The 21,246-nt window shown below is 38.2% G+C and overlaps 1 pseudogene; it reads right to left on the reverse strand.

Annotated features, from left to right (window-relative positions):
* Positions 1-4,971: 4,971 nt before the first annotated feature.
* LOC112678693 (spindle and centriole-associated protein 1-like) lies at positions 4,972-18,727 on the reverse strand (annotated as a pseudogene).
* Positions 18,728-21,246: the final 2,519 nt, after the last annotated feature.

Below are 21,246 nucleotides of genomic sequence, written 5' to 3' on the forward strand. Positions count from 1 at the left end.
CTTCCAAATTCATTCAGGTGATTGAAAGAAGCCAGGTCCCTGTGTTTGTCTGCGGTCTCCCTTTCCTGCTGGCTGTCAAATCTGGGGAGTTCTCAACTCCCAGGTGGCACTCTCAGATCCTTGATATGCACCATCCTCTATTGCTCTTGCATTAAAATATTCCTAAATTCAGAGGGACAAGACACTTTAAAAGGGCACATTTGATTAGTACAGGCCCACTTACATAATCTTCATTTTGATTAAGTCATCTGATTAGTAAACTAATCAGGGGAGTCTTATCTCACCATATTCACATATTATTCCTTTCCTCAAGAGGAGAGTTGTCTATACAGCACCACAATAGAAATCAGACATCTTAAGGCTACCTCAATTCTGCTGATCATAATATATATATGATATCATAAGTCATGAAATACTAGTTACATAAGACGTCTGCACTTTGCTTTTTACTTCACTGTGGACTATACATTGCTTGAATTCTTACTAGAGGATACATTTATATTGCAGGTCTGTTTCTGTTTGTATAAACATCAGCCATAGTCATCTTTTTTATATTTTTAATTTTTTATTTTGTATGTGTTTTTATTGGAGTTCAATTTGCCAACATATAGCATAACACCCAGTGCTCATCCTGTCAAGTGCCCACCTCAGTGCCTGTCATGCAGTCACTCCATCCTCCCGCCCACCTCCCTTTCCACCACCTCTTGTTCGTTTCCCAGAGTTAGGAGTCTTCATGTTTTATTTATTTATTTAATTTATTTATTATTTTTTCATCTTACTACCTTGTTAGAAGTGCAAACTCTTCTCTCTGTAGCATTCCAGCTGTTCCAGCGGGGGATCCCTGGGTGGCTCAGCGGCTTGGCACCTGCCTTTGGCCTGGGGTGCAGTCCTCGGGTTCCGGGATAGAGTCCCACGTTGGGCTCCCAGCATGGAGCCTGCTTCTCCCTGTGTCTCTGCCTCTCTCTCTCTCTGTGTCTATCATGATTAAATAAAAAATAAAAAATAAAATCTTAAAAAAAAAAAAGAAAGAAAATATGCAGGGGACAATCCCAATCTTTTGTTATTGGTTGAGACTTAATTTGTGACCCAGTATGTGGTCTATTCTGGAGAAAGTGCACTTGAGAAGAATGTGCATTCAGTTGTATTTGGATGTAAAGTTCTGTAAATATCTGTGAAATCTACCTGGTCCAGTGTATCATTTAAAGCTCTTGTTTCTTTGGTGTTGTTGTCCTTAGAAAATCTGTCATTTGCAGAAAGTGCCATGTTGAAGTCTCCCAGTATTAGTGTATTATTATCTAAGCATGCCTTTTTTTGGTTATTAATTAATTGATATACTTGGCAACTCCCACATTAGGGGCATAAATATTCATGATTGTTAGGCCCTTTTGTTGGACAGATCCTTTAAGTATGATACAGTGTCCATCTTTATCTCTTACTACAGTCTTTGGAATAAACTTTAATTTATTGATATTAGGTTTGCTATGTCTGCTTTCTTTTGAGGACCATTTGAATGGTAAATAGTTCTCCAACCTTTCATTTTCAGGCTGTAGGTGTCCTTAGGTCTAAAATGAGTCTCTTATAGACAGCAAATAGATGGGTCTTGCTTTTTTATCCAGTCTGAAATCCTTCACCTTTTGATGGGATCATTAAGCCCATTCACGTTCAGAGTTACCATTGAAAGATATGAGTTTAGTGTCATCATAATACCTATTCAGTCCCTGTTTTTGTGGATTGTTTCTTTGGACTTCCTCTTTCTTTTCCAGAGTTCCCCTTAATATTTCTTGCAGAGCTGGTTTGGTAGTCACATATTCTTTCAGTTTCTGCCTATCTTGGAATCTCTTTATCTCTCCTTCTATTCTGAATGAGAGCCTTGCTGGATAAAGTATTCTTGGCTGTATGTTCTTCTCATTTAAGCCCCTGAATACATCTTACCAGTCCTTTCTGGCCTGTCAGGTCTCTGTGGAGAGGTCTGCTATTGATCTAATATTTCTCCCCATATAAGTTAGGGATCTCTTGTCTCTTGCTGCTTTAAGGATTTTCTCTTTATCTTTGGAATTTGCAAGTTTCACTATTAAATGTTGAGGTGTTGAACGGTTTTATTGGTTTTTTGGGGGGAACCTCTCTATCTCCTGGAACTGAATGCCTGTTTCCCTCCCCAAATTAGGGGAGTTCTCAGCTATGATTTATTCAAATATGCTTTCTGGTCCTCTGTCCCTCTCAGTGCCCTCTGGAACCCCAATTAAATGTAGATCTTTCCTTCTGAGGCTGTCATTTATTTCCCTTAACCTTTCCTCATGGTCTTTTAATTGTTTTTCTCTTTTTTCCTCAGCTTCCTTCCTTGCCATCAACTTGTCTTCTATGTCACTCACTCTTTCTTTTACTTCATTAACCCTCGTGGTTAGGCCCTCCAGCTTAGATTGCATCTTATTTAATTGATTTTTAATTTCGGACTGATTAGATCTAAATTCTGCAGTCATGAAGTCTCTTGAATCCTTTATGCTTTTTTTCCAGAGCCACCAGTAGCTTTATAATTGTGCTTCTGAATTGGCTTTTTGACATCGAATTGTAATCCAAATTCTATAAGTCTGTGGCAGAGTGTACTGTTTCTGATTATTTCTTTTGTGGTGAGTTCTTCTTTCTAGTCATTTTGCTCAGTGCAGAGTGGCTAAAAACGAGTTGTACTGGAAAAAGGAAGAAAAACAAAAGGGGGAAAACAAACAAAAAACCAAGGAGGGGGCCTCTGGTTCTATATACTGTAAATCCCTCGACTTCCCCTGGAGCTTTCCAGTGCTGCTTGGTCAAGAACTTGCTCTTCCCCTGTCCTTCCAGCTGGTCTGCTGTGCTGATTCTCAGGTTTGTACACCTGGGGGCGCTGCCATGCCCCCTGCCAGGTGCATGGCTCAGTGGGAGCTGTTTATCCTGTGAGGCACCTGTTCCCTGGCAGCCCTGCTCCATCCCAGACACAGGGTGACACAAGCAGGGACAACCACACCAGCCGCGGCCAGCTCTCCAGTTTTGGAGTCAGCTCCCACAGTAACTACTGTAGTTCCCAATTTGCACTGGCCTGGATGCTCTGGGGGTGGGGGAGAAGCTCAGGGGCGCCCAGTGGCAGGAGCATCCTCGCTGTCCTGTGCCCTCCCCACCTCCATCTGTCCTGGGGCAGGGCAGGATTCTGGACTGTGTCCGTTTGGTGCCCTGGGGTCCAGGCCTGTGCCACTGGAATCGTGTTGGCGGGGCCGTGCAGCCCCCTCCACCCGGACCCGCCGCCTGAGCTGCTCCCGCGGCCCCGCTGGGTGTGCGCTGCAGCCCTTTACCAGCTCGCCCACTGTCTGTGGAGTGCTCTCCCCCGAGGCGCACTTCCTCGGCTAGTGACCCCGGGAGACTGGAGGCTCCACTGCCCCTCCTGCGGTTCTGCCCAAGTTCCCTGCTAAGCGCCTTTCTGTCTAGGAAGAATCCCATGCAGATTTTTAAAGTTCCTGCTTCTCTAGGGCTGGGCTTTACTGTCCTAGAGGCTTTCACCATCCCGCTTAGCCTGGCTCTTTGCGGGGGTGGGGGTGGGGCTCCCCGACCTGATTCTTTTTTATTTAATTATTTTTTCATCTTACTACCTTGTTAGAAGTGAAAACTCTTCTCTCTGTAGCATTCCAGCTGTTCTCTCTTTAAAATCTCAGGTCGAATTCGTAGGTTTTCAGGATAATTTGAAAGTTATCTAGGTAAGTTGTTGAGGACAGGTGACTTGGGGACCCTACTCCTCCGCTGTCTTGCCCCACCCCCAACATAGCCATAGTAATCTTTTGAAAAAGTATATTAAACTACCATATTCTTTCCCCTGCTAAAATACCTCCATGGCTCATTATTTATTAAGATTATTTTAGCCAGTTATCCCTAATCAAATGCAAGGTTCATATTATATACCACTGTCTTCTCATACCAGGATCGCACCTTCTATCCTTCTGTTTGGGAACTGTGAACAGGCCATACTTCCACCATGGGGCAATGCACATTGCTATTCTTTCCCCTTGGACTGTCCTTCCTTCCTTGTTCTTCTAGGTAAGTTACATTCATTCTTCATTAAGCAGCATCAGTGCCTCAGAGACTCTTCCCCGATACAACTGCCAAATTCGGTTGATAGTTCTTTTCATAGTTGCAGTTTTCTCTCTACTTGTATGATTATACATTGTTTTCAACACTAGATTGTGACTATGTTTATTATATCATTAAATATTAATAATACTTTAAGTGAATGATAGAATAAATGAATGAAGGGGAACCTAGGTGGCTCAGTTAACTAAGTGTCCAACTCTTGATCTCAGCTCAGGTCTTGATCTCAGAGTCATGAGTTCAAGCCCTGTGTTGGACTTCATTGCACCTACTTAGTTAGATAGATAGATAGATAGATAGATAGATAGATAGATAGATGGGATCCCTGGGTGGCGCAGCGGTTTGGCACCTGCCTTTGGCCCAGGGCACGATCCTGGAGACCCGGGATCGAATCCCACGACCGGCTCCCGGTGCATGGAGCCTGCTTCTCCCTCTGCCTGTGTCTCTGCCTCTCTCTCACTGTGTGCCTATCATAAATAAATAAAAATTTAAAAAAAAGATAGATACATAGATACATAGATAGATAATAGGATAAAATAAGATAAAAAATTAATAAATCTTAAATTAATAAATCTTAGAGCCTCAAAAACTTTTCCTGAAAAATTTTCAGTTTATAATTTTTCCCTATAGTCAGTATTTTATTTATAGGAGATTATTTATTGGTTAGGTATTGGAAATCTATTTGAAAAGGTCAAAAGTTAAAATAATTGCTTTATTCTTTGTTCCATAAGTACTAAATTGTAAGATCTTTGTAGGTTTTATCTAAAAGAAGAACATGAAAATTTGGAAGCAGGGCCAGAGAAAGAGGAGGGAAAGCTCAAGGATATATTACTGAGATATATTCCTGAGATAAACTCTCTAAAACTAACTTCATTTATGACTGGTGGGTACTTTATACTGGTGGGTAGAAAGAACAAACCAGCTTTCTTCATTTTGTTTCTCAGTCTTTGCTTTTGGATTAAGAAGTGTGTATCTCACCCTTTCTGAAGTAGATTTAATGGAGAACAAGAATTACTAGTAGCCTCTGAAGATCTTATATTTATTTCACTGGTAGGAGAGATAGCACTGCATTTTGAACTGTTGGGGGAGTCTGTTCTTATGTTAGATACTTCAATTATCCCCTTTCTCCTTCAATCCATGCTCTGAGAGGTGACAGAATGGGTGATACTGGTGGAGAGGAAAGATTCAAACCAGCAAGTATCTGTTGCTCTGCAAGAATTTTCCATGAGCATCCATAATCTGCTGATTCATTTCTGCAATCCATTCCTGCATGCTGCTTGGTGTTAGAGATTTTGCTGCTGGAAAAGTAGCAGTCATGTCACTTAACATGACCTGTCTCTTGTTTGTTTAATTCCTGAAGTCCATCCCCTTGCTCTTCTCCCAGCCCAATATTATTCTGATGTGCCTGATAGCTGAATTCTGCATTGTCAACTCAGTAATTCATCCATGATGTCCTTTCTCTATATTGATGCCTCATTTGTTCTAAGCTATTCCCATCTTCCAGTATTGGGGGTTCTTCTGAGAAATTGGGGATTCTGGCTTGCTGAGTGAATGGGAACTGCAGAGGGGCTGCAAGAGATTAACAAAAGGATCCTGGGCTTTGTTCTCCAGATCTTCCCTCATGTGGGATTCTCCACCACTGAATGAAGAGGTAACTCTCTTTGTCTGAATTCTGATTGTCTGTGAGAATAGGTAAGGTCTTCTCCTCTCACTTTTGTTGCTTCTCAATCATTTCCGTAGTTGGAGGAATTCGTGGATTAAGACAAGTTTGAACAGTCCTCCTTAATACATCTTGCAACGGAGATAATTCTAAATTGATCTTCTGCTTTGATGGTGTTATTTGATCTGCCAGACTCAAATATATGCGCTGTAAAACTGTTGGGCAGGTTCACACTATTGTTATCGGGCAGGGGAGCGGGGGGAGATTGGCATGTGAGATAGTTTAACAGGCAAATCTTCCTATGGAAACTCAACCAGTTCTTCCTCTCTGAACATCAATGGCACAGAGACATTGGCATTTACAACAGAGCCCTCTAATTTATCTATAGTTTTCCTACTCATGGATCCCCTTTCTGATGCCTGACTTTCTTTGTTGCTATTTATTAAAGGACAGTTCTTCACGGCCTGTGTAATATAAGTTGCCCATCTGTTGTGACCATGTACTGCTGAAGTCTTGACTGGGTAACAGTATTTTCTTCTTTAAGAAGAGAAATTTTAGCTGTAAGCGCTCAGTGAGCTCTCCATGATCACCTAACACTTGTTCCAGTTGCTGCCTTGTCTCTACTTTATACAGTTGGAGCTCACTTTCTTTAAGGTACCAAACCAGGAAATAGAGGGAGCTCACCAGTGACAGAGTAAAGTCTATTGGACTGGCTACTCTGTAGTTGCTTGACTTCAGGTCCTGTCCACCATTTGTATTCTTCCGTTTAGTGTTCCACTTCATGTTTCATGTGTTTGAGGGCATCCAACCTGGATTTATTGCTATTTGGTAAGTCTGTGGAGCTGTGCCAGCTGCTAAGGTGTTTTTCTTCTGCTTGGAAGGAGCACACAAATCCAATTTTCCTTTCACTTTAACAACTGGTTTTGCTTCCTTGAGTTTAACACTTATCCCATAATATAGCTTGAATCTAGAGTCTCAGTAGATTCTTCAGACTGAAGCCTGGTGTGGATTTTCTTGACAGCATTGGTAGCATTCATAGACAGCTTTCTGTTCCCCTGATGGAAGGGACAGATGATGGAGCTCCTGGAGGGGTTTTTATTTGTGACTGTGTTGCTATTTTCTGCTGAATATCATCAGTCCACGGTTTATTAATTAACTCAGAATTATCTTCCTTTAGTTGCTGGAGAAACCTGGCTGCACTGCTCTTTGAGAGTTTAGAATTATCCAATTCATTCTAACTTTTTTCTGACTGGCTATTAACAGTTGCTGCTTCTTCATCATAATCTACTTCATTAAGAGCCTGAGGCTCCATGACAGATTCACTAAGAATGTTGTGGGTGACACGGTCTTGATTTGCCATGATGAGACCTTGAGAAGAATCAGGAGCCATTGTTATATTCAAAATCCTGTGTGCCTACAAGAATCTAAGTTGATTCTAGTATATGTATAATGCCAGAAGATAGTTCTTCCTGGGTTTCCCTGAGTTTTCTTTTTCTTTTTCTTTTTCTTTTTTCCTGTATACTTCAGGTCTTCATAGGAAAGGAATTACAGAACATTTCACTCCCTGGACACATTTCAGGATAGTAAAAATTATTGTCTTCCTGAAGATTTGCTTACATTTCAGAGTAATAATGATAATAGATATACCATCCCCTGAGTAACATCTGATTAAAGTTCAGTGTAACAAACCAAGAGATCTTCCTCTCCTCAGATCATAAGATACTAACATTTTAGATTAAAATAGAGTCTTTTGACACAAAGAGATGGAAAACTATTCCATCCTCATGGATTGGAAGAATTAATATTGTGAAAATGTCAATGTTACCCAGGGCAATTTACACATTTAATGCAATCCCTATCAAAATACCATGGACTTTCTTCAGAGAGTTAGAACAAATTATTTTAAGATTTGTGTGGAATCAGAAAAGACCCCGAATAGCCAGGGGAATTTTAAAAAAGAAAACCATATCTGGGGGCATCACAATGCCAGATTTCAGGTTGTACTACAAAGCTGTGGTCATCAAGACAGTGTGGTACTGGCACAAAAACAGACACATAGATCAATGGAACAGAATAGAGAACCCAGAAGTGGACCCTGAACTTTATGGTCAACTAATATTCGATAAAGGAGGAAAGACTATCCATTGGAAGAAAGACAGTCTCTTCAATAAATGGTGCTGGGAAAATTGGACATCCACATGCAGAAGAATGCAACTAGACCACTCTCTTTCACCATACACAAAGATAAACCAAAATGGATGAAAGATCTAAATGTGAGACAAGATTCCATCAAAATCCTAGAGGAGAATACAGGCAACACCCTTTTTGAACTCAGCCACAGTAACTTCTTGCAAGATACATCCACGAAGGCAAAAGAAACAAAAGCAAAAATGAACTATTGGGACTTCATCAAGATAAGAAGCTTTTGCACAGCAAAGGATACAGTCAACAAAACTAAAAGACAGCCTACAGAATGGGAGAAGATATTTGCAAATGACATATCAGATAAAGGGCTAGTTTCCAAGATCTATAAAGAACTTATTAAACTCCACACCAAAGAAACAAACAATCCAATCATGAAATGGGCAAAAGACATGAAGAGAAATCTCACAGAGGAAGACATAGACATGGCCAACAAGCACATGAGAAAATGCTCCACATCACTTGCCATCAGGGAAATACAAATCAAAACCACAATGAGATACCACCTCACACCAGTGAGAATGGGGAAAATTAACAAGGCAGGAAACCACAAATGTTGGAGAGGATGCGGAGAAAAGGGAACCCTCATACACTGTTGGTGGGAATGTGAACTGGTGCAGCCACTCTGGAAAACTGTGTGGAGGTTCCTCAAACAGTTAAAAATAGACCTGCCCTGCGACCCAGCAATTGCACTGTTGGGGATTTACCCCAAAGATACAGATGCAATGAAACGCCGGGACACCTGCACCCCGATGTTTATAGCAGCAATGTCCACGATAGCCAAACTGTGGAAGGAGCCTCGGTGTCCAACGAAAGATGAATGGATAAAGAAGATGTGGTTTATGTATACAATGGAATATTACTCAGCCATTAGAAACGACAAATACCCACCATTTGCTTCAACGTGGATGGAACTGGAGGGTATTATGCTGAGTGAAGTAAGTCAATCGGAGAAGGACAAACGTCATATGTTCTCATTCATTTGGGGAATATAAATAATAGTGAAAGGGAATATAAGGGAAGGGAGAAGAAATGTGTGGGAAATATCAGAAATGGAGACAGAACATGAGAGATTCCTAACTCTGGGAAACGAACTAGGGGTGGTGGAAGGGGAGGAGGGTGGGGGTGGGGGTGAATGGGTGACGGGCACTGAGGGGGGCACTTGATGGGATGAGCACTGGGTGTTATTCTGTATGTTGGTAAATTGAACACCAATAAAAAAATAAATTTATTATAAAAAAATAAATAAGTAAAATAGAGTCTTTTTTCACCACAGGGCTAATGGGGTATATGTATCAGCTTCCCAATATGAGCACTAAGTGATACAATTTTGGATCACCTGTCCTGTGATATGAATCCACTGTGTACCCAATAATACCTGATTCTCACTGTAGGCAATTGACTGATTCATTTGTTGAAAGCTAACACCAATGTGATTTAGGAGGCTGAGCCTTTGAGGGTGATTAGGTCATAAGGGTGGAGCCCTCATTAGTGAGGTTAGTGCCCTATAAAAGAGGCTTCAGAGAGCTCCCTCCCCACTTCCACCATGTGAAGACAAGGCAAGAAGATAGCTGTCTATGAACCAGGAAGTGGGCTCTCACCAGATGCCAAATCTGCTGGGGATCTTGGACTTCTCAGCTTCCAGAACTATGAGGAATAAATTTCTGCTATCTATAAGTGTGAGTTATACATGGCCTGTTTCTCTGCAATTTGATACTTCTGTCAGGATATGCATGAAATTACATAGATTAACTTATTAACTTACAAGTAGGATAAAGTCTCAGACCCTTCACACTTTCTGACTTAACATATGTTACATAAAATATCCTACATAAACAAACATAAGTACCTGTTTCTCAAAAAAGAATAACATCAGTCTCAATGATGTCCTTAGTGTTTAGATTTTTTTTCCCCTCAAGTTCTTGGTGTCTATGGCTTTTGGTTTATCATACTATTCAAAAAGCAAGCAAGCATCAATCACTGTTTTATAAATCAACAAACTAATTAAGTTGAAAAAGCATAAACTACCACATGTATATAATAATCTGGCATATATGCAATGACTTCTGCCACATATTTGGGGATCCCACAGGTGGTTCCAATAGGGAGAGCATTCTTTCCACTGTTAATTTGGCACTACCCAATTGGAATTGAGTTTTGCTCAAATAAGTCATAAAATGTTTAATATACCTCAGTTTATCTTTTAACCATACAAACTTGTTAATTGTATTCCTCAGTTTAATAAAAAAACAAACATTTCTGTTGTGGGTTTGACTGTCTCCATAATTTGTATATCAGTTCTAACTTGTTCCCATTTTGGTAGGCAGGGGTATAGGTTTGCCCTTCTAAACAATAAATATTTCATTAAGAAGTGTCAGTGTCTTTTTGAACTGATAGAGAAAGACCTATAGAACTCTATTTTACTTTCAAAATTGCTATTATCTTCTACAAAGGAGCAGATACTGTCTGAACATAAGAAGAATATCAAAATAATGATGCCTATTTAAAAAATATTCTGGATTTATAAAGCCAAGAAGATATTATCACTTGAAACATCCAAGCAGAAACAGTATAGCTATCATCATTTAAAATGATGGACTAGATAATTTCAAAGGTTTCTTTCTACTCTAAGAACATATTTTATAATTGTGTCAGATAATCTTTCTGTTGCATCCATTCTGAAATTGTGCACAACACTGATTTCAAAGTATGTTTCTCTTTCAGTTCTCCCTATCTCAGTGAATGGTACCAATACCATTATGCTTCAACAGCTTAGAAACCCACGCATCACTCTTTTTACCTCTTACCTATAAATAGAATCCATCACTAATCCCTTTGATGGATACTCCAATTTATTCACATATGTTTCATCTTCACCATCACTAACCCCATGCAAGATACAATCATCTCTTACCTAAACTATTGAATTACTTCTGTCTGAACTACAAATGGAACTCAAGCCTCAAGGTCACAATGTGAGAAAATACATATTTAAAGCATTTATGCTAATCTTATGAAAATAAACACACTATAAATTCACATTTCTTTTAGTACATGTATATTTACATTATCTTATGTCCAATCCTCATAATGTAATCTAAATAGCGTCCTCCTCTAATATATCATATTCTAAGCTATCATTCATTCTTTCTTTCTTTCTTTGTTCTTGATCTGGGGCACTGGGGAAGAGAGAAGTTTTGGGAGGGAAGCAAAGAATTTTATGTGACTTGTTACCAAAAGTCCAAAAGAAGTCTAATCTTTATATATATTAAAATTAATGTGAATGTTCTGTTCTTCACAGCGGCTCATGTGGATTAGCAAATTACATTGATAATGACTTTAGGCAACTGTGATTTCATAAATGTTATTAGGAAAAAAGTTCTCCAGATGGGTTTAAGTACTATCCTTTAGTATTAGTTCTTAAAAGGGCATATGTTATAAAAGTTCATCCTGAATTATCAGAAGTGACCATGAAATTTGCCATGCCAATACTTAATCCATCCCAGAAGTGATATTCTTTTGTCAAGTTTAAATGATACTAATATATATATACTCCTTTTGTCTCCTTAGTAAATGACACTATTGAGGATATGATTGTCCAGTGAAGTCAATGTCACTAACACAGTGAAATGTACTTTGTCACTCATATCTAATAGAGAAGGTCACTGAACTGTATTAAAATTAAATCTGCATTTTATTTCCTGGAATAGATAGAATATGAGCAGAAACTGAGCTCTAGTAATTCCAATTTTGGGGAAAAATAGTTCTTTACTATTTCAAAAAGTTTTTGAGGGCAAAGAAACTTTAGATGGGATTTTTTTTTTTTTTTAAGTAATGAATCAAATGCGTTTTTGCTGGGAACTCTTTTAAACATTAAATTGTAAGAAATGGACGCATTCCTAGAAAGCCACAAACGACCAAAACTGGAACAGGAAGAAATAGAAAACCTTAACAGGCCAATAACCAGGGAGGAAATTGAAGCAGTCATCAAAAACCTCCCAAGACACAAGAGTCCAGGGCCAGATGGCTTCCCAGGGGAATTTTATCAAACGTTTAAAGAAGAAACCATACCTATCCTCCTAAAGCTGTTTGGAAAGATAGAAAGAGATGGAGTACTTCCAAATTCGTTCTATGAGGCCAGCATCACCCTAATTCCAAAACCAGACAAAGAGCCCACCAAAAAGGAGAATACAGACCAATATCCCTGATGAACATGGATGTAAAAATTCTCAACAAGATACTGGCCAATAGGATCCAACAGTACATTAAGAAAATTATTCACCATGACCAAGTAGGATTTATCCCTGGGACACAAGGCTGGTTCAACACCCGTAAAACAATCAATGTGATTCATCATATCAGCAAGAGAAAAACCAAGAACCATATGATCCTCTCATTAGATGCAGAGAAAGCATTTGACAAAATACAGCATCCATTTCTGATCAAAACTCTTCAGAGTGTAGGGATAGAGGGAACATTCCTCGACATCTTAAAAGCCATCTACGAAAAGCCCACAGCAAATATCATTCTCAATGGGGAAGCACTGGGAGCCTTTCCCCTAAGATCAGGAACAAGACAGGGATGTCCACTCTCACCACTGCTGTTCAACATAGTACTGGAAGTCCTAGCCTCAGCAATCAGACAACAAAAAGACATTAAAGGCATTCAAATTGGCAAAGAAGAAGTCAAACTCTCCCTCTTCGCCGATGACATGATACTCTACATAGAAAACCCAAAAGTCTCCACCCCAAGATTGCTAGAACTCATACAGCAATTTGGTAGCGTGGCAGGATACAAAATGCCCAGAAATCAGTGGCATTTCTATACACTAACAATGAGACTGAAGAAAGAGAAATTAAGGAGTCAATCCCATTTACAATTGCACCCAAAAGCATAAGATACCTAGGAATAAACCTAACCAAAGATGTAAAGGATCTATACCCTCAAAACTATAGAACACTTCTGAAAGAAATTGAGGAAGACACAAAGAGATGGAAAAATATTCCATGCTCATGGATTGGCAGAATTAATATTGTGAAAATGTCAATGTTACCCAGGGCAATTTACACATTTAATGCAATCCCTATCAAAATACCATGGACTTTCTTCAGAGAGTTAGAACAAATTATTTTAAGATTTGTGTGGAATCAGAAAAGACCCCGAATAGCCAGGGGAATTTTAAAAAAGAAAACCATATCTGGGGGCATCACAATGCCAGATTTCAGGTTGTACTACAAAGCTGTGGTCATCAAGACAGTGTGGTACTGGCACAAAAACAGACACATAGATCATTGGAACAGAATAGAGAACCCAGAAGTGGACCCTGAACTTTATGGTCAACTAATATTCGATAAAGGAGGAAAGACTATCCATTGGAAGAAAGACAGTCTCTTCAATAAATGGTGCTGGGAAAATTGGACATCCACATGCAGAAGAATGCAACTAGACCACTCTCTTTCACCATACACAAGGATAAACTCAAAATGGATGAATGATCTAAATGTGAGACAAGATTCCATCAAAATCCTAGAGAAAAACACAGGCAACACCCTTTTTGAACTCGGCCATAGTAACTTCTTGCAAGATACATCCATGAAGGCAAAAGAAACAAAAGCAAAAATGAACTATTGGGACTTCATCAAGATAAGAAGCTTTTGCACAGCAAAGGATACAGTCAACAAAACTAAAAGACAACCTACAGAATGGGAGAAGATATTTGCAAATGACATATCAGATAAAGGGCTAGTTTCCAAGATCTATAAAGAACTTATTAAACTCCACACCAAAGAAACAAACAATCCAATCATGAAATGGGCAAAAGACATGAAGAGAAATCTCACAGAGGAAGACATAGACATGGCCAACACGGACATGAGAAAATGCTCCACATCACTTGCCATCAGGGAAATACAAATCAAAACCACAATGAGATACCACCTCACACTAGTGAGAATGGGGAAAATTAACAAGGCAGGAAACCACAAATGTTGGAGAGGATGTGGAGAAAAGGGAACCCTCTTACACTGTTGGTGGGAATGTGAACTGGTGCAGCCACTCTGGAAAACTGTGTGGAGGTTCCTCAAAGAGTTAAAAATAGACCTGCCCTGCGACCCAGCAATTGCACTGTTGGGGATTTACCCCAAAGATACAGATGCAATGAAACGCCGGGACACCTGCACCCCGATGTTTATAGCAGCAATGTCCACGATAGCCAAACTGTGGAAGGAGCCTCGGTGTCCAACGAAAGATGAATGGATAAAGAAGATGTGGTTTATGTATACAATGGAATATTACTCAGCTATTAGAAATGACAAATACCCACCATTTGCTTCAACGTGGATGGAACTGGAGGGTATTATGCTGAGTGAAGTAAGTCAGTCAGAGAAGGACAAACATTATATGTTCTCATTCATTGGGGGAATATAAATAATAGTGAAAGGGAATATAAGGGAAGGGAGAAGAAATGTGTGGGAAATATCAGAAAGGGAGACAGAACGTAAAGACTGCTAACTCTGGGAAACGAACTAGGGGTGGTAGAAGGGGAGGAGGGCGGGGGGTGGGAGTGAATGGGTGACGGGCACTGGGGGTTATTCTGTATGTTAGTAAATTGAACACCAATAAAAAATAAAAAAAATAAACATTAAATTGTACCTATGCAATAAGCTCAGGGGTATAGCTTGCAGTTTCTTCCCCCTTCCTGGCTTTTTTCTTTTTTCTTTTTCTTTTTTTTTTTTTTTTTTTTTAGTTAGTCAAACTGCCCAGGATGAAGATTTTAAAGATTTCATCTCAAACACTCTTACATAGTTAAGTGTGGCCCTGTAACTAAATTTTGGCTAATAAGGTAAAGACAGAAGTGCTCTATGTCAGGTTCTTGGAATTTCAATAGCTCACATCAGTGCTTTGTTGTTATTAGGTGTCTTTTCCTGGCTCCTGCTGCCTTTATACAGATAGGGTGACAGACTGTTAAAGCCCCCAGGTTCCCCAAATGGAAAACCAAGAGAGCCCAAGTATATGGACAATGGAATGGAGGGAGGCTGGGTATCTGCAGGCTCTGTGATAGAGTTGCTATATACCAAGCATGGGCCTGCATATCTTCAGATTTTATATATACTAGAAACAGACTCTTATCATCTCTGGTTTATAACACTTTGATTTCAGTGCTTTCACTAAAATCTAATCCCAGTAGATATAGTGACATTTCATGGAATAAAGATATTCAGGTTAATGTAATGTGATAAAAATTATTTGTTATAAGTCTTTAACAGTTTAAGTACAGAAACAAAATAAACATTCGAAACTTCTACAACAATTAGCATCCATGTGATGCTTTTATTGTATTTTGCAAAGATATTCATCTGTATTAGACAGGAAAAAAAATTAATTAGAGATCCTTATCACAGATAATTTGAGACCACTTAGGCAACATTTATTATGTGTACGTGTGTATGCATGTGTATGTAATTATTATTTCCATTCATGAATAAATATCTAATGGAAGACAGGCTTTGTCTGAGGAGCTTAAAATTGTTCAACAGGTATGAAGTCATTCTGTGTCTGCTCTTAGTTTCTATCAGCCCTGAAAGATAAGTAGGAAACCACTTTAGCTACTCCTGGAATTATACTTCCTGCACCAATCATGTACCAAAACCTAGATAGGAGAAGAGTCCCAAGTATCTGTGTGAGTCTTAAGACTCTAATAGAAATAGTAAGGGCATCCCCAGTGGCTCAGCAGGTTAGCGCCTCCTTCAGCCCAGGGCAGGATCCTGGAGACCCAGGATTGAGTCCCACGTCGGACTCCCTGCATGGAGCCTGCTTCTCCCTCTGCCTGTGTCTCTGCCTCTCTCTCATTCTGTGTCTCTCATGAATAAATAAGTAAAATCTTAAAAAAAAAAAAAAGGAGTAGTAAGAATATCTTGTGCTAACATCTTGGTCCTGGGGAATCATTGAAGTTCATGGTATGAGTTTATAATGATAGGTCCAACTGTAGAGAAATATCCGTCACTTAACAAGTTAACTTTGGTCAAAGAAAAGGTCAATATAAATGACAGACAGTTTTTCAGTAACCCAAATGGATAGAGTTCAAGGTAAAACATTTTTCTAGAAGATGTGAGATGTAATTGCTGAAAGGCAGAGACAGGAGGGTGGGGCAAGTGAGGGACAGGAGAGAAAGGGAAGGAGGGAGAGAGATAATGAGTAAGAATGAAAGTTATTATATTCTCTATAGCTTCTACAAGTGTATGGTGATAGTGCAATTTCATACTAGGAAGAAGTTTAAATAGGCAATGGCTAATTTATGAAATTGTTGTATCATACCATAGCAAAGAGGGAAATAAAACTTAAGTATAATAATCACCATTCTTCTACAAAAAAATATTATTCCCCCCCCTCCTCAAATAGTCTTTACAAAAAAAGAAAAGCAGGTGATGAAGGCTTCACAAATCACAGAATGTTCTTATTTTTTGTCTTCATGATTTTCCAGACAATGTGCAATTCATTTCAATTTTCTTCTTTTATTTATTGCTCAATTTTGTTTTTTTTTTCTTATTTGCTATTGAAGGTTGCTTTATAAAGTCTATCAAATATACAATTTACTGGGAATTCCAGCCTATGGTTTTACTGCCGACTACGAACAATACAGACAAGAAAAAAAAGAGAGAGAGAGAGAAACAGTTTTATTATTAGCTACCGCCACTTAAAGATAAACCATGGCTCAGTTATTAAGGAGAATTGGATGTCTTTTCCAATCAGATATGGAAGAATGTAATTCTTTTTAAAAATTTTTTTTTATTAGAGTTCAATTTGCCAACATTTAGCATAACACCCAGTGCTCATCCTGCCAAGTGCCCCCCCTTAGTGCCCATCACCCAGTCACTCCAACACCCCGCTCACCTCCCTTTCCACTACCCCTTGTTTGTTTCCCAGAGTTAGCTGTCTCTCATGTTTTATCACCCTCACTGATATTTTCACTCATTTTCTCTCCTTTCCCCTTATTCCCTTTCACTAATTTTTATATCCCCCAAATGAATGAGACCATATAATGTCCTTTTCCGATTGACTTACTTCACTCAGCATAATATCCTCCAGTTCCATCCACGTTGAAGCAAATGGTGGGTATCTGTCATTTCTAATGGCTGAGTAATATTCCATTGTATACATAGACTACATCTTCTTTATCCCTCTTTCAATGGACACTGAGGCTCCTTCCACAGTTTGGCTATTGTGGACATTGATAGAATACTCCCAGCCAAGATGGATTTAATTGTGCAGAATTGATATATATGTATGTTCCAGTTACTAATTTAAAGTGTATAGAATATTTTAATATATAATTTTTGTAAAGAACTGGGATTTTTATACTACAGTATTTGTAATTAATGTGTGGACCTTGCTGCTATAAACATTGGGGTGCAGGTGTCCTGGCGTTTCATTGCATCTGTATCTTTGGGGTAAATCCCCAACAGTGCAATTGCTGGGTCATAGGGCAGATCTATTTTTAACTCTGAGGAACCTCCACACAGTTTTCCAGAGTGGCTGTACCAGTTCACATTCCCACCAACAGTGCAAGAGGGTTCCCCTTTCTCCGCATCCTCTCCAACTTTGGTTGTTTTGTGTCTTATTAATTATCACCAGAATGTAATTCTTGAGGGTAAATAATATTTAAGTAAGAAAGGTATAAATATAATTAAATTACAGTTCTCAGAACATGGAAAACAGTGATGTTTCTCATATAAACAAAAACAGTAGTGATATACTGTACCTGAGATATGTATGTATGTATATGTATTTATTTATTAGAGAGAGAGAGAGTGAGAGGTAGAGGCAGAGGGAGAAAGAAGCAACTTCCTTCTGAGCAGGGAGCCAGCACAATCTCAATTCCTGAGATCATGACCTGAAACAAAGGCAGACACTTAATCAACTGAAGCACCCAGGTGCCCCATACCTGAGATACTTTTAAAAGGAGTAAAGAGAAATAAAATTCGGTTAAAATTAAATAAATAATATAATTGGAATAATTGAATGTGTCTAATACAGGTAATGACTAATCTTTATTATGTACTTATTTTCTTTCAGATATTGTCTTAAATCATATGAAAGATTAATAACCCCATTTCACAGATAGAAGCTTACTCCTATTTTATATGGCTCTCTAGTCAATAAGTTCATATTGGAACAGGGGGAAAAAAGGAAGGAAAAAAAAAGCAAAACTATATAGTAAATAGTAAATAATAAATAATAAAATAATAATAAACCAGCAACAATAACAAGAAAATATATTTTAAAGAACCAGAAATGAAAATGTAGAGAAGGAAAAGTTTTCCCTTTATCCTCTAGGGTCCCTGGATGAATCTAAAAATTAAATTGGTGAAGATAGATTAACAGGAGAAAAGCATACAAATTTTATTTAATATAAAGTTTTACATGGCATGGGAGCCTTCCTAAGGAAGGCTTAAACCTATGTACTTTTACGCTAAGTTTTGTGTACCAAAGAAACACTATGTACTTTAAAGATAGGTTTGATGAAGAGTAGATAGCTGTGAAGGAATATGATAAGTTGAGGAGTGTGAGGTCATTGTAGTAAACCAGGGGAACTGGTTTACTAGCGAACTTTCTAGCACATTCAGTCTGTTTATTGAGATTCTTCATGGTGGACTTTGTCTTCAAAGATAACGATACTCTTTTCTTCTGGGTATGAGGAAGGCACCTCTCATTTGAGGGTTTTATGACCTGTTTCAGAAGGACAAGGGGCTGGGAGAGAAGGTCCATGTTGCCTTCCTGCATCTGCCATATTCTCAAATTCCTTCAACTTAAAATATTCAATGTGTGAAGGTGCTATATCTTGGGGTAATGTGTCATGAACCTTTTCAAAATCTACATTTATGCTAATGTTAGGTAGATTTTGAATACTGGGAGATGTGACATTGGAGATTTTTTTTTTTTTTTAACTGAAATACAGCTACAATGTTGGCAGGTATTACCACTTCAAAAACTCTCAGGCAATCACTATACATTTCTATAAAAGAACTTGAGGAATCTGAGAGGATTATCAGTTTCCTTATAAACATTATACAACTAATTTATATTTTAACAAACTGAAAAAATATTTTTTAAAGATTTTATTCATGAGAGACACAGAGAGAGAGAGGCAGAGACATAGGCAGAGAGAGAGAAGTAGGCTCCCTGTAGGGAGCCTGATGTAGGACTCTATCCTAGGACTCTAAGATCACTACCTGAGCCAAAGGCAGATCATCAACCACTGAACCACCCAGATGCCCCTAACAAACTGAAAATATTGACAGTCTGCACCACTGTTAAATACAAACATGGCATTTGTAACAGGGATCTCGAGCTTGCTATCCCTTTTGAAGAGTACCCTAAGAAACATCAGGATGACATCAGAAATAAAAGAAAAGAACTTAGAAAACTTACGGTATTCAAAAGGAGAAAATTTGAAAAATAAAACTGTAACTAGTCTGTAAACATAGCTGTTTCCAAAAGACTGCTGTTGGAGTTTAAAATAGAAGAGCTCATTAAATGCCTAATAATTTAGGGCAATCATTTTGACATTTTAATCTTTTTTTTTCTCTATGATATTAAAATAAGAGATTTGAATAGAAGAAATCTTGTGAGTTCAGTACAGGAAGGAAGACTATAAGCAAATTAATTTAATTTGCTTGTTAATTAGTTAATTAAGAAAATGTTAGAAATGGGCTTTCACTGGTCAAGTTGTATATATTTAAATTTTGTGAATTACCTAAATATTTTAAAGATGATGCCCACCCTTGCAAAAAAAGAAAAAAAAATCTATCAGACCTGTGGAGTATACCTTAAAGATAATTTATGAGCTTTGATGCTTATGATCCTGTGTTCATCCATTGGTATAGTAATAGTTCTGGTTTTCTGATGCTGACTATAAATGTACTGCATCCCTGTGTCTGGAAGCTTAACTTACCTATTCCAGTTAACCTTTTGTCCACTCAGGAGATTTAGGATTGTCTTTAAATTGTTTAACATTGAATAATATTAATATTGAATAAATAAGGGACTAACAATGTTGAATTTATCTGAGCTCTCTTTTCCTGGAAAGCTTGTCAAGAGATCCTCCCCTTCCCTTTTGTGTTCTGAGAAATGGTTAACTGCGAAAGAGTGACTTTTTTGGCATATTCCAAGAATTAAACACCTCAAGCCTTCAAGTAGGACTCACTGTCATCCTTCTTCATAACCCCCTTGTTTCCACGATTATGAACCCAACTTTTCCTCCCTAGTCTTTTAAAACGTCTTCATTAATGAACATTCCTTCTATTACAACAGTCTGAATAAAATCATCTATATAATCTATGTAATTTGGTCTTTTGCAAGACTGTTTTGATTGATAAAGTGAGTAGAATGTGGTAAATGGAAATTAGGAAGGAAAAAAAAGGAAATTAGGAAGGGTATGAATATGACAGGAAGAGATAATTTTTGTGTATTTATAACTATATTGTAATTTTTGACAATTTTCTTTTTTCTCTGTGAGTTAGGAAGTTTTTCCTTTTTTCCCTAACCCTACTACAAACAGGATTGCTTTCATAATATATGAAATTACTTGATGATCTAGTTATTTACTTAGTTTATATTTTTTAAATGTTTTTTGTTTTTTTCTGATTTAGAGCTAGTGCTGATATTAACCTGGGTTTTGTTAATGGGTGTACATTTCTCAGAGAAAATAAATAAACTTTATGAAAAAATGTATTTATATAATTGCTTCCCTTAAAATGGTTGCCTAGTAGTAAATAATCAATCTTTTGATTTTCTCTGTAAACATTTACCATGCATAGCTGTTATCACAGTTCAAGGGCTTTTTGTTTTGTTTTGTTTTGTTTTGTTTTTGTGTTTGTTTTGTTTTAGAGAGGGAGAGAAAGAGATGGACATGGTCAGAGGGAGAGAGAGAAAGAATCTTAATCAGGCTCCATGCCCAACATGGAGCCCAACACAGGCTCAGTCTCATAATCCTGAGATCATGACCTGAGCCAAAATTCAGAGGTGGACACTTAACCAACTGAGGCCACCCAGGCACCCTCAAGGGCCTTTTATTTGTTTTGCTTTGTTTTGTTAATCTTTATCAATGATTTGTTAAGGGTTAGGCATTGGGCTAAGTGGTTTAAATAATTTTCATAATCCTCTCAATATACTTACCAGGAGGAAAGTCAGGAACAAAGAAGGTAGGTAGTTTGCCCTACTCACATAACGGGAAAAGACAGAGCCTAGATACAACCCGTGTGATCCAAACCCAAAATATAACCTCT

This window comes from Canis lupus, chromosome 22 (assembly GCF_003254725.2).
Source record: "Canis lupus dingo isolate Sandy chromosome 22, ASM325472v2, whole genome shotgun sequence".
Classification (NCBI taxonomy): domain Eukaryota; kingdom Metazoa; phylum Chordata; class Mammalia; order Carnivora; family Canidae; genus Canis; species Canis lupus.